Here is a 15,056-nt window from a genome sequence, read left to right as displayed (position 1 = left end):
TATGAAGCTTGGGAAAGATACAAGCAGCTGACCAAAAGGTGCCCATCTGACATGTTTTCAGAATGGACCATATTAGATATATTCAATTGTGGTCTATCTGAATTTTCGAAAATGTCATTGGACCATTCTGCAGGTGGATCTATTCACCTAAAGAAAACGCCTGAAGAGGCTCAAGAACTCATTGACATGGTTGTAAACAACCAATTCATGTACACTTCTGAGAGGAATTTTGTGAATAATGGGATACCTCAGAAGAAAGGAGTTCTTGAAATTGATGCTCTGAATGCCATATTGGCTCAGAACAAAGTGTTGACTCAACAGGTCAACATGATCTCTCAAAATTTGAATGGATGGCAACATGCATCCAACAGAACTAAAGAGGCAGCTTCTGAAGAAGCTTATGATCCTGAGAACCCTGTCATGGCAGAGGTTAATTACATGGGTGAACTTTATTGAAACACCTATAACTCATCATGGAGAAATCATCCAAATTTCTCATGGAAGGATCAACAAAAGCCTCAACAAGGCTTTAACAATAGTGGACGCAATAGGCTGAGCAATAGCAAGCCTTTTCCATCATCTTTTCAGCAACAGACAGAGAATTCTGAACAAAACACTTTTAATTTAGCCAATCTAGTCTCTGATCTGTCAAAGGCCACTTTCAGTTTCATGAGTGAAACAAGGTCCTCCATTAGAAATCTGGAGGCACAAGTGGGCCAGCTGAGCAAGAAAATCATTGAAACTCCTCCCAGTATTCTCCCAAGCAATACAGAAGAGAACCCAAAAGGAGAGTGCAAGGCCATTGATATAATCAATATGGCCGAATGCACAAGGAAGGAGGAGGACAAAAATCCTAGTGAGGAAGACCTCCTGGGACGTCCCTCAAGCAAGAAGGAGTTTCCTATTAAGGATCCAAAGGAATCTGAGGCTCATATAGAGACCATAGAGATTCCATTAAATCTCCTTCTGCCATTCATGAGCTCTAAAGACTATTCTTCCTCTGATGAAGATAAAGATGTGACTGGAGAGCAAGTTGCTCAATATTTAGGAGCTATCATGAAGCTGAATGCAAAGTTGTTTGGTAATGAGACCTGGGAAAGTGAACCTCCCTTGCTCATTAATGAACTAGATACCTGGATTCAGCAAACTCTACCTCAGAAGAAACAAGATCCTGGCAAGTTCTTAATACCTTATACCATAGGCACCATGACCTTTGCAAAAGCTCTATGTGATCTAGGGTCAGGGATAAATCTTATGCCACTCTCTGTAATGGAGAAGCTGGGAATCATTGAGGTACAACCTGCCTTGTTCTCATTACAATTGGCAGACAAGTCATTGAGACAAGCTTATGGAATAGTGGAGGACGTGTTAGTAAAGGTTGAAGGCCTCTACATCCCTGCTGATTTCCTAATCTTAGACACTAGGAAGGAAGAGGATGAATGCATCATCCTTGGAAGACCTTTCCTAGCCACAGCAGGAGCTGTGATAAATGTCAACAGAGGTGAATTAGTCCTTCAATTGAATAGGGACTACCTTATGTTTAAGGCACATGGCCATCCCTCAGTGACAAAAGAAAGTAAGCATGAAGAGCTTCTCTCAGTTCAGAGTCAAGAAAAGCTCCCACAGTCAAACTCTAAGTTTGGTGTTGGGAGGACACAACCAAACTCTAAAATTGGTGTTAAGATCCCATATCCAAACTCTAAGTTTGGTGTTGGGACTATACAACATTGACCTGATCACCTTTGTGGCTCCATGAGAGCCACTGTCAAGCTACTGACATTAAAGAAGCGCTTGTTGGGAGGCAACCCAATTTTATTTATCTAATTTTTGTTTTATTTTATTTTGTGTTTTATTAGGTACATGATCAAGAGGAGTCACGAAAAAAAATATAAAGATTAAAAATAGAATCAAAAACAGCAGAAGAAAAAAAATCGCACCCTGGAGGAGGACAGACTGGCGTTCAACGCCAGTAAGGAGCATCTGGCTGGCGTTCAACGCCAGAACAGAGCATGAATCTGGCGCTGAACCCCAGAAACAAGCAACATTCTGGCACTGAACGCCAGGAATGTGCATAGAGGAAAAACTGGCGCTGAACGCCAGTAACAAGCATGAAACTGGCGTTCAACGCCAGAAACATGTTACATGTGGGCGTTGAACGCCCAGAATGTGCATCACTCGGCGTTTAAACGCCAGAATGGTGTGCAATGGCATTTTACATGCCTATTTGGTATAGGGATGGAATTCCTTGCCACCACAGGATCTGTAGACCCCACAGGATCACCTCAGGATCTGTGGACCCCACAGGATCCCCACCTAACATATTCCCACCTTACCTCCTAATCCTATTTTACTCTTCCCCATGTCACACTTTCCAAAACCCTTCACCAATCACCTCATTCTCTCTTCCCAATTACCCCCTTCACCACTCACATCCATCCACTCTTCCCCATAAACCCCACCTACCTTCAAAATTCAAAAACACTTTCCCACCCATTCCCACACTAAATGGCCGAAACCTAACCTCTTCCATTTCCCTATATAAACCCCTCCATTCTACTTCATTTTCATACAACACAACCCCCTCTTCTATACCTTGGCCGAACCTACACTTTCCCTCTCCTCCATATTCTCTTCTTCTTCTTCTATTCTTTCTTCTCTTGCCTGAGGACGAGCAATATTTTAAGTTTGGTGTGGTCAAAGCACAATCTTTTTTGTTTTCCACTACCATCAATGGCACCTAAGGCTGGAGAATCCTCTAGAAAAGGAAAAGGAAAGACAAAAGCTTCCACCTCCGAGTCATGGGAGATGGAAAGATTCATCTCCAAGAGCCATCAAGACCACTTCTATGATGTTGTGGCAAAGAAGAAGGTGATCTCTGAGGTCCCTTTCAAGCTCAAGAAAAATGAGTATCCGGAGATCCGACATGAAATCTGAAGAAGAGGTTGGGAAGTCCTAACCAACCCCATACAACAAGTCGGAATCTTAATGGTTCAAGAGTTCTATGCCAATGCATGGATCACTAGGAACCATGATCAAAGTATGAACCCGAGCCCAAAGAATTATCTCACAATGGTTCGGGAGAAATACTTAGATTTTAGTCCGGAAAATGTGAGGTTGGCGTTCCACTTGCCCATGATGCAAGGAGATGCACGCCCCTACACTAGAAGGGTCAACTTTAATCAAAGGTTGGACCAAGTCCTTATGGACATATGTGTGGAAGGAGCTCAATGGAAAATAGACTCCAAAGGCAAGCCAGTTCAACTAAGAAGACTGGACCTCAAGCCTGTGGCTAGAGGATGGTTGGAGTTCATTCAACGCTCCATCATTCCCACTAGCAACCGATCTGAAGTTACTGTGGATCGGGCCATCATGATTCATAGCATCATGATTGGAGAGGAAGTAGAAGTTCATGAAGTCATCTCCAATGAATTCTACAAAATAGCTGAGAAGCCCTCCACCACGGCAAGGCTAGCTTTTCCTCACCTTATTTGCCATCTATGTTACTCAGCTGGAGTTATCATAGAAGGAGACATCTCCATTGAAGAGGATAAGCCCATCACCAAGAAGAGGATGGAGCAAGCAAGAGAGACACTCCACGGTTCTCAAGAGATGCATGAGGAAGCTCATCATCAAGAAATCCCTGAGATGCCTCAAGGGATGCACTTTCCTCCCAACAACTATTGGGAACAACTCAACACTTCCCTAGAAGATTTAAGCCACAATGTTGAACAATTAAGGGTGGAACATCATGAGCATTCCATCATTCTCCATGAAATAAGAGAAGATCAAAGAGCAATGAGGGAGGAGCAACAAAGGCAAGGAAGGGACATAAAAGAGCTTAAGGACATTGTTGGTCCTTCAAGAAGAAGACGCCACTAAGGTGGATTCATTCCTTGTTCTTATTTCTTTCTGCTTTTCGGTTTTTATGTTGTATGTTTATCTATGTTTTGTGTCTCTACCTCATGATCATTAGTAGTTAGTAACTATGTCTTAAAGTTATGAATAATTCCATTAATCCTTCACCTCTCTTAAATGAAAAATGTTTTAATTCAAAAGAACAAGAAGTACATGAGTTTCGAATTTATCCTTGAATTTAAGATAATTATATTGATGTGGTGACAATACTTTTTGTTTCCTGAATGAATGCTTGAACAGTGCATATTTTTGATCTTGTTGTTTAAGAATGTTAAAACTGTTGGCTCTTGAAAGAATGATGAACAAAGAGAAATGTTATTGATGATCTGAAAAATCATGAAATTGATTCTTGAAGCAAGAAAAAGCAGTGAAAAAGAAGAAGCTTGCGAAAAAAAAGCGAAAAAAATAGAAAGAAAAAGAAAAAGCCAACAGAAAAAGCCAATAGCCCTTAAAACCAAAAGGCAAGGGTAAAAAAAAAGATCCAAGGCTTTGAGAATCAATGGGTAGGAAGGCCCAAGAAAATAAAATCCAGGCCTAAGAGGCTAAATCAAGCTGTCCCTAACCATGTGCTTGTGTCATGAAGCTCCAAGTGAAAAGCTTGAGACTGAGTGGTTAAAGTCGTGATCCAAAGCAAAAGAGTGTGCTTAAGAGCTCTGGACACCTCTAACTGGGGACTCTAGCAAAGCTGAGTCACAATCTGAAAAGGTTCACCCAGTCATGTGTCTGTGGCATTTATGTATCCGGTGGTAATACGGGAAAACAAAATACTTAGGGCCACGGCCAAGACTCATAAGTAGCTGTGTTCAAGAATCAACATGCTTAACTAGGAAAGTCAATAACACTATCCGAAATTCTAAGTTCCTAGAGAAGCCAATCATTCAAAACTTCAAAGGAAAAAGTGAGATGCCAAAACTATTCAGAAGCAAAAAGCTACAAGTCCCGCTCATCTAATTAGAATTAATATTCATTGATATTTTGGGATTTATAGTATATTCTCTTCTTTTTATCCTAATTGATTTTCAGTTGCTTGGGGACAAGCAACAATTTAAGTTTGGTGTTGTAATGAGCGGATAATTTATACGCTTTTTGGCATTATTTTTAGGTAGTTTTTAGTAAGTTCAAGCTACTTTTAGGGATGTTTTCATTAGTTTTTATGTTAAATTCACATTTCTGGACTTTACTATGAGTTTGTGTGTTTTTCTGTGATTTCAGGTAATTTCTGGCTAAAATTGAGGGACTTGAGCAAAACTCTGAAAAAGGCTGACAAAAGGACTGCTGATGCTGTTGGAATCTGACCTCCCTGCACTCGAAATGGATTTTCCTAAGCTACAGAACTTCAAATGGCGCGCTCTCAATGGCGTTGGAAAGTAGACATCCAGAGCTTTCCAGCAATATATAATAGTTCATACTTTATTCGGGAATTGACGACGTAAATTGGCGTTGAACGCCAAGTACATGCTGCTGTCTGGAGTTAAACGCCAGAAACACGTCATAACCCGGAGTTGAACGCCCAAAACACGTCAAAACTCGGCGTTCGACTCCTAGAAAAGCCTCAGCTCGTGGATAGATCAAGCTCAGCCCAAGCATACACCAAGTGGGCCCCAGAAGTGGATTTATGCATCAATTACTTACTCATGTAAACCCTAGTAGCTAGTCTAGTATATATAGGACATTTAACTATTATTAGGAGTCTTTTTGACAGTTTAGTCTTTGGCCAATTCGGTCTTGTGACCACAAGGGGGCTGGCCATTCGGCCATGCCTGAACCTTTCACTTATGTATTTTCAACGGTGGAGTTTCTGCACACTATAGATTAAGAGTGTGGAGCTCTGCTGTACCTCAAGTTTCAATACAATTACTATTATTTTCTATTCAATTCTCTTTTATTCTTATTCCAAGATATACGTTGCACAACACTTTGATGAATGTGATGATCCGTGACACTCATCATCATTCTCACCTATGAGCGCGTGTGACTGACAACCACTTCCGTTCTTCCTTAGACCGGGCGCATATCTCTTGGATTCCTTAATCAGAATCTTCGTGGTATAAGCTAGAATTGATGGCGGCATTCATGAGAATCCAGAAAGTCTAAACCTTGTCTATGGTATTCCGAGTAGGATTCTGGGATTGAATGACTGTGACGAGCTTCAAACTCCTGAAGGCTGGGCGTTAGTGACAGACGCAAAAGAATCAAGGGATTCTATTCCAACCTGATTGAGAACCGACAGATGATTAGCCGTGCCGTGACAGAGCATTGGACCTTTTTCACTGAGAGGATGGGATGTAGCCATTGACAACGGTGATGCCCTACATACAGCTTGCCATGGAAAGGAGTAAGAAGGATTGGATGAAGCAGTAGGAAAGCAGAGATTCAGGAGGAGCACAGCATCTCCATACATCTATCTGAAATTCCCACTATTGATTTACATAAGTATTTCTATCCCTTTTTATTTTCTATTTATTATTAATTTTCGAAATCCATAACCATTTAATCTGCCTAATTGAGATTTACAAGGTGACCATAGCTTGCTTCATACCAACAATCTCTGTGGGATCGACCCTTACTCACGTAAGGTATTACTTGGATGACCCAGTACACTTGCTGGTTAAGTTGAATGGAGTTGTGTCCACACGTGCCATTACCATGATCTCTTTGGGGTATTTTTGATTTCATACAAATATAAAGAGACTAACTTTAAGGATCACAATTTCGTCCACCAAGTTTTTGGCGCCGTTGCCGGGGATTGTTCGAGTATGGACAACTGACGGTTCATCTTGTTGCTCAGATTAGGTAATTTTCTTTTCAAAAACTTTTCAAAAATCTTTTTTTTTTCTTTTTCAAAATTTTCTTTTCTTTTTCGTTTTTCCAAAAATATTTTTGAAAAAAAAATTAATAAAAAATCCAAAAAAATTAGAAAATCATAAAAACTAAAAATATTTTGAGTTTCTTGTTTGAATCTTGAGTCAATTTTTAAGTTTGGTGTCAATTGCATGCTTTAAAAATTTTTTCTTGCATTTTTCAAAAATTCCATGCATTCATAGTGTTCTTCATGATCTTCAAGTTGTTCTTAGTAAGTCTTCTTGTTTGATCTTGATGTTTTCTTGTTTTGTGTTGTTTGTTGTTTTTCATGTGCATTTTTTGTTTGTTAGAGTCCATGCATTAAAGATTTCTAAGTTTGGTGTCTTGCATGTTTTCTTTGCATAAAAAATTTTTCAAAATTATGTTCTTGATGTTCATCATGATCTTCAAAGTGTTCTTGGTGTTCATCTTGACATTCATAGTGTTCTTGCATGCATCTTATGTTTTGATCCAAAATTCTTATGTTTTGGGTCATATTTGTGTTTTTCTCTCCCATCTTTAAAATTCAAAAATCAAAAAATATCTTTTCCTTTTTTCTCTCCTAATTTTCGAAAATTTGAGTTGACTTAGTCAAAAATTTTAAAAATTAGTTGTTTCTTACAAGTCAAGTCAAATTTTCAATTTTAAAAAAATCTTATCTTTTTAAAATCTTTTTCAAAAATCATATCTTTTTCATTTTTTTTATTTTTATTTTTCGAAAATTTCAAAAATCTTTTTCAAAATATTTTCAAAATCTTTTTCTTATCTTTATATCATATTTTCTAAAACTCACTAATAATTAATGTGATTGATTCAAAAATTTGAAGTTTGTTACTTTCTTGTTAAGAAAGGTTCAATCTTTAAGTTCTAGAATCTTATCTTGTAGTTTCTTGTTAGTGAAGTAAGTAATTTCAAATTTTTAAATTAAATATTTTTATCTCTTACCTTATCTTTTTCAAAATTTCATCTTTTTCAAAAATTTGATTTCAAAATATCTTATCTAAACTTCTTATCTTCTTATCTTTCCAATTTGACTTTAATATCTTTTTCAACCAACTAATTAACTTTTTGTTTGTTTCTTATCTTTTTCAAAACCACCTAACTACTTTTCCCTCTCTAATTTTCGAAAATATCTCATCTCTTTTTCAAAAATTCTTTTTTGTTTTAAAATTTTAATTTTAATTCTATCTTATCTTTAATTTTCGAAAATACTAACCTCTTTTTCAAAATTATTTTCGAAATTCTCCCTCTCTCTTCTTATTCTATTTAATTGTTTATTTACTAACACTTCTCTTCATCTCTCTTCATCTCAAATCACTACCTCTATCCTTTACCATTCTTCTTCTACCCCCTTCTTTCTCTACGAATAATAAGGATCCTCTTTGCCCAAATATAGGGGATTCCTCTTCTTTTCTTGTTTTCTTCTCTTTCATATGAGCAGGAACAGGGAAAAAGGCACTCTTGTTGAAATTGATCCTGAACCTGAAAGGACTCTGAAAAGGAAACTAAGAGAAACTAAATTATAACAATCCAGAAACAACCTTTCAGAAATTTTCGAACAAGAGAAGGAGATGGCAACCGAAAATAATAATAATGTAAGGAGAATGCTTGGTGACTTCACAAAGCCAACGTCCAAATTTGATGGAAGAAGCATCTCCATTCCTGCCATTGGAGCCAACAACTTTGAGCTGAAACCTCAGCTAGTTGCCTTAATGCAACAAAACTGCAAGTTTTATGGACTTCCATCTGAAGATCCTTATCAGTTTTTAACTGAATTCTTGCAGATCTGTGAGACTGTAAAGACGAATGGAGTTGATCCTGAAGTCTACAAACTCATGCTTTTCCCTTTTGCTGTAAGAGACAGAGCTAGAATATGGTTGGATTCACAACCCAAGGATAGCCTGGACTCCTGGGATAAGCTGGTCACTGCCTTCTTTGATAAATTTTTTCCTCCTCAAAAGCTGAGCAAGCTGAGAGTGGATGTTCAAACCTTCAAACAAAAAGATGGTGAATCCCTCTATGAAGCTTGGGAAAGATACAAGCAGCTGACCAAAAGGTGCCCATCTGACATGTTTTCAGAATGGACCATATTAGATATATTCTATTATGGTCTATCTGAATTTTTGAAAATGTCATTGGACCATTCTGCAGGTGGATCTATTCACCTAAAGAAAACGCCTGAAGAGGCTTAAGAACTCATTGACATGGTTGCAAACAACCAATTCATGTACACTTCTGAGAGGAATTCCGTGAATAATGGGATACCTCAGAAGAAAGAAGTTCTTGAAATTGATGCTCTGAATGCCATATTGGCTCAGAACAAAGTGTTGACTCAACAGGTCAACATGATCTCTCAAAATCTGAATGGATGGCAACATGCATCCAACAGTACTAAAGAGGCAGCTTCTGAAGAAGCTTATGATCCTGAGAACCCTGCCATGGCAGAGGTTAATTACATGGGTGAACCTTATGGAAACACCTATAACTCATCATGGAGAAATCATCCAAATTTCTCATGGAAGGATCAACAAAAGCCTCAACAAGGCTTTAACAATAGTGGACGCAATAGGCTGAGCAATAGCAAGCCTTTTCCATCATCTTCTCAGCAACAGACAGAGAATTCTGAACAAAACACTTCTAATTTAGCCAATCTAGTCTCTGATCTGTCAAAGGCCACTTTCAGTTTCATGAGTGAAACAAGGTCCTCCATTAGAAATCTGGAGGCATAAGTGGGCCAGCTGAGCAAGAAAATCATTGAAACTCCTCCCAGTATTCTCCCAAGCAATACAGAAGAGAACCCAAAAGGCGAGTGCAAGGCCATTGATATAATCAATATGGCCGAATGCACAAGGGAGGAAAAGGACAAAAATCCTAGTGGGGAAGACCTCCTGGGACGTCCCTCAAGCAAGAAGGAGTTTCCTATTAAGGATCCAAAGGAATCTGAGGCTCATATAGAGACCATAGAGATTCCATTAAATCTCCTTCTGCCATTCATGAGCTCTGAAGACTATTCTTCCTCTGATGAGGATGAAGATGTGACTGGAGAGCAAGTTGCTCAATATTTAGGAGCTATCATGAAGCTGAATGCAAAATTGTTTGGTAATGAGACCTGGGAAAGTGAACCTCCCTTGCTCATTAATGAACTAGATACCTGGATTCAGCAAACTTTACCTCAGAAGAAACAAGATCCTGGCAAGTTCTTAATACCTTATACCATAGGCACCATGACCTTTTCAAAAGCTCTATGTGATCTAGGGTCAGGGATAAATCTTATGCCACTCTCTGTAATGGAGAAGCTGGGAATCATTGAGGTACAACCTGCCTTGTTCTCATTACAATTGGCAGACAAGTTATTGAGACAAGCTTATGGAATAGTGGAGGACGTGTTAGTAAAGGTTGAAGGCCTCTACATCCCTGCTGATTTCATAATCTTAGACACTAGGAAGGAAGAGGATGAATGCATCATCCTTGGAAGACCTTTCCTAGCCACAGCAGGAGCTGTGATAGATGTCAACAGAGGTGAATTAGTCCTTCAATTGAATGGGGACTACCTTGTGTTTAAGGCACATGGTCATCCCTCAGTGACAAAAGAGAGTAAGCATGAAGAGCTTCTCTCAATTCAGAGTCAAAAAAAGTCCCCACAGTCAAACTCTAAGTTTGGTGTTGGGAAGCCACAACCAAACTCTAAAATTGGTGTTAAGATCCCATATCCAAACTCTAAGTTTGGTGTTGGGACTATACAACATTGACCTGATCACCTTTGTGGCTCCATGAGAGCCACTGTCAAGCTACTGACATTAAAGAAGCGCTTGTTGGGAGGCAACCCAATTTTATTTATCTAATTTTTGTTTTATTTTATTTTGTGTTTTATTAGGTACATGATCAAGAGGAGTCACGAAAAAAAAATATAAAGATTAAAAATAGAATCAAAAACAGCAGAAGAAAAAAATTCGCACCCTGGAGGAGGACAGACTGGCGTTCAACGCCAGTAAGGAGCATCTGGCTGGCGTTCAACGCCAGAACAGAGCATGAATCTGGCGCTGAACGCCAGAAACAAGCAACATTCTGGCGCTGAACGCCAGGAATGTGCCTAGAGGAAAAACTGGCGCTGAACGCCAGTAACAAGCATGAAACTGGCGTTCAACGCCAGAAACATGTTACATGTGGGCGTTGAACGCCCAGAATGTGCATCACTCGGCGTTTAAATGCCAGAATGGTGTGCAATGGCATTTTACATGCCTATTTGGTACAGGGATGGAATTCCTTGCCACCACAGGATCTGTAGACCCCACAGGATCACCTCAGGATCTGTGGACCCCATAGGATCCCCACCTAACATATTCCCACCTTACCTCCTAATCCTATTTTACTCTTTCCCATGCCACACTTCCCAAAACCCTTCATCAATCACCTCAATCTCACTTCCCAATTACCCCCTTCACCACTCACATCCATCCACTCTTCCCCATAAACCCCACCTACCTTCAAAATTCAAAAACACTTTCCCACCCATTCCCACCCTAAATGGCCGAAACCTAACCTCTTCCATTTCCCTATATAAACCCCTCCATTCTACTTCATTTTCACACAACACAACCCCCTCTTCTATACCTTGGCCGAACCTACACTTTCCCTCTCCTCCATATTCTCTTCTTCTTCTCCTATTCTTTCTTCTCTTGCCCGAGGACGAGCAATATTTTAAGTTTGGTGTGGTCAAAGCACAATCTTTTTTGTTTTCCACTACCATCAATGGCACCTAAGGCCGGAGAATCCTCTAGAAAAGGAAAAGGGAAGACAAAAGCTTCCACCTCCGAGTCATGGGAGATGGAAAGATTCATCTCCAAGAGCCATCAAGACCACTTCTATGATGTTGTGGCAAAGAAGAAGGTGATCCCTGAGGTCCCTTTCAAGCTCAAGAAAAATTAGTATCCGGAGATCCGACATGAAATCCGAAGAAGAGGTTGGGAAGTCCTAACCAACCCCATACAACAAGTCGGAATCTTAATGGTTCAAGAGTTCTATGCCAATGCATGGATCACTAGGAACCATGATCAAAGTATGAACCCGAGCCCAAAGAATTATCTCACAATGGTTCGGGGGAAATACTTAGATTTTAGTCCGGAAAATGTGAGGTTGGCGTTCCACTTGCCCATGATGCAAGGAGATGCACGCCCCTACACTAGAAGGGTCAACTTTAATCAAAGGTTGGACCAAGTCCTTATGGACATATGTGTGGAAGGAGCTCAATGGAAAATAGACTCCAAAGGCAAGCCAGTTCAACTAAGAATACTGGACCTCAAGCCTGTGGCTAGAGGATGGTTGGAGTTTATTCAACGCTCCATCGTTCCCACTAGCAACCGATCTGAAGTTACTGTGGATCGGGCCATCATGATTCATAGCATCATGATTGGAGAGGAAGTAGAAGTTCATGAAGTCATCTCCAATGAATTCTACAAAATAGCTGAGAAGCCCTCCACCACGGCAAGGCTAGCTTTTCCTCACCTTATTTGCCATCTATGTTACTCAGCTGGAGTTATCATAGAAGGAGACATCTCCATTGAAGAGGATAAGCCCATCACCAAGAAGAGGATGGAGCAAGCAAGAGAGACACACCACGGTTCTCAAGAGATGCATGAGGAAGCTCATCATCAAGAAATCCCTGAGATGCCTCAAGGGATGCACTTTCCTCCCAACAACTATTGGGAACAACTCAACACCTCCCTAGAAGATTTAAGCCACAATGTTGAACAATTAAGGGTGGAACATCATGAGCACTCCATCATTCTCCATGAAATAAGAGAAGATCAAAGAGCAATGAGGGAGGAGCAACAAAGGCAAGGAAGGGACATAAAAGAGCTTAAGGACATTGTTGATCCTTCAAGAAGAAGACGCCACTAAGTTGGATTCATTCCTTGTTCTTATTTCTTTCTGCTTTTCGGTTTTTATGTTGTATGTTTATCTATGTTTTGTGTCTCTACCTCATGATCATTAGTAGTTAGTAACTATGTCTTAAAGTTATGAATAATTCCATTAATCCTTCACCTCTCTTAAATGAAAAATGTTTTAATTCAAAAGAACAAGAAGTACATGAGTTTCGAATTTATCCTTGAATTTAAGATAATTATATTGATGTGGTGACAATACTTTTTGTTTCCTGAATGAATGCTTGAACAGTGCATATTTTTGATCTTGTTGTTTAAGAATGTTAAAAACTGTTGGCTCTTGAAAGAATGATGAACAAAGAGAAATGTTATTGATGATCTGAAAAATCATGAAATTGATTCTTGAAGCAAGAAAAGCATGAAAAAGAAGAAGCTTGCGAAAAAAAAGCGAAAAAAATAGAAAGAAAAAGAAAAAGCCAGCAGAAAAAGCCAATAGCCCTTAAAACCAAAAGGCAAGGGTAAAAAAAGATCCAAGGCTTTGAGCATCAATGGGTAGGAAGGCCCAAGAAAATAAAATCCAGGCCTAAGAGGCTAAATCAAGCTGTCCCTAACCATGTGCTTGTGTCATGAAGCTCCAAGTGAAAAGCTTGAGACTGAGTGGTTAAAGTCGTGATCCAAAGCAAAAGAGTGTGCTTAAGAGCTCTGGACACCTCTAACTGGGGACTCTAGCAAAGCTGAGTCACAATCTGAAAAGGTTCACCCAGTCATGTGTTTGTGGCATTTATGTATCCGGTGGTAATACGGGAAAACAAAATGCTTAGGGCTACGGCCAAGACTCATAAGTAGCTGTGTTCAAGAATCAACATGCTTAACTAGGAAAGTCAATAAGCTACAAGTCCCGCTCATCTAATTAGAATTAATATTCATTGATATTTTGGGATTTATAGTATTTATCTTCTTTTATCCTAATTGATTTTCAGTTGCTTGGGACAAGCAACAATTTAAGTTGGTGTTGTAATGAGCGGATAATTTATACGCTTTTGGCATTGTTTTTAGGTAGTTTTTAGTAAGTTCAAGCTACTTTTAGGGATGTTTTCATTAGTTTTTATGTTAAATTCACATTTCTGGACTTTACTATGAGTTTGTGTGTTTTTCTGTGATTTCAGGTAATTTCTGGCTAAAATTGAGGGACTTGAGCAAAACTCTGAAAAAGGCTGACAAAAGGACTGCTGATGCTGTTGGAATCTGACCTCCCTGCACTCGAAATGGATTTTCTTAAGCTACAGAACTTCAAATGGCGCGCTCTCAATGGCGTTGGAAAGTAGACATCCAGAGCTTTCCAGCAATATATAATAGTCCATACTTTTTTCGGGAATTGACGACGTAAATTGGCGTGAACGCCAAGTACATGCTGCTGTCTGGAGTTAAACGCCAGAAACACGTCATAACCCGGAGTTGAACGCCCAAAAAACGTCATAACTCGGCGTTCAACTCCAAGAAAAGCCTCAGCTCGTGGATAGATCAAGCTCAGCCCAAGCATACACCAAGTGGGCCCCAGAAGTGGATTTATGCATCAATTACTTACTCATGTATACCCTAGTAGCTAGTCTAGTATATATAGGACATTTAACTATTGTATTAGGAGTCTTTTTGACAGTTTAGTCTTTGGCCAATTCGGTCTTGTGACCACAAGGGGGCTGGCCATTCGGCCATGCCTGAACCTTTCACTTATATATTTTCAACGGTGGAGTTTCTGCGCACCATAGATTAAGAGTGTGGAGCTTTGCTGTACCTCAAGTTTCAATACAATTACTATTATTTTCTATTCAATTCTCTTTTATTCTTATTCCAAGATATACGTTGCACAACACTTTGATGAATGTGATCATCCGTGACACTCATCATCATTCTCACCTATGAACGCGCGTGACTGACAACCACTTCCGTTCTTCCTTAGACCGGGCGCATATCTCTTGGATTCCTTAATCAGAATCTTCGTGGTATAAGCTAGAATTGATGGCGGCATTCATGAGAATCTGGAAAGTCTAAACCTTGTCTATGGTATTCCGAGTAGGATTCTGGGATTGAATGACTGTGACGAGCTTCAAACTCCTGAAGGCTGGGCGTTAGTGACAGACGCAAGAATCAAGGGATTCTATTCCCTGATTGAGAATCGACAGATGATTAGCCGTGCCGTGAGAGCATTGGACCTTTTTCACTGAGAGGATGGGATTAGCCATGACAACGGTGATGCCCTACATACAGCTTGCCATGAAGGAGTAAGGATTGGATGAAGCAGTAGGAAAGCAGAGATTCAGGAGGAGCACAGCATCTCCATACATCTATCTAAAATTCCCACTATTGATTTACATATTTCTATCCCTTTTATTTTCTATTTATTAATTCTCAAAATCCATA

This window comes from Arachis stenosperma, chromosome 9, assembly GCF_014773155.1.
Source record: "Arachis stenosperma cultivar V10309 chromosome 9, arast.V10309.gnm1.PFL2, whole genome shotgun sequence".
Taxonomy (NCBI): domain Eukaryota; kingdom Viridiplantae; phylum Streptophyta; class Magnoliopsida; order Fabales; family Fabaceae; genus Arachis; species Arachis stenosperma.
This window is presented reverse-complemented; position numbering follows the sequence as displayed.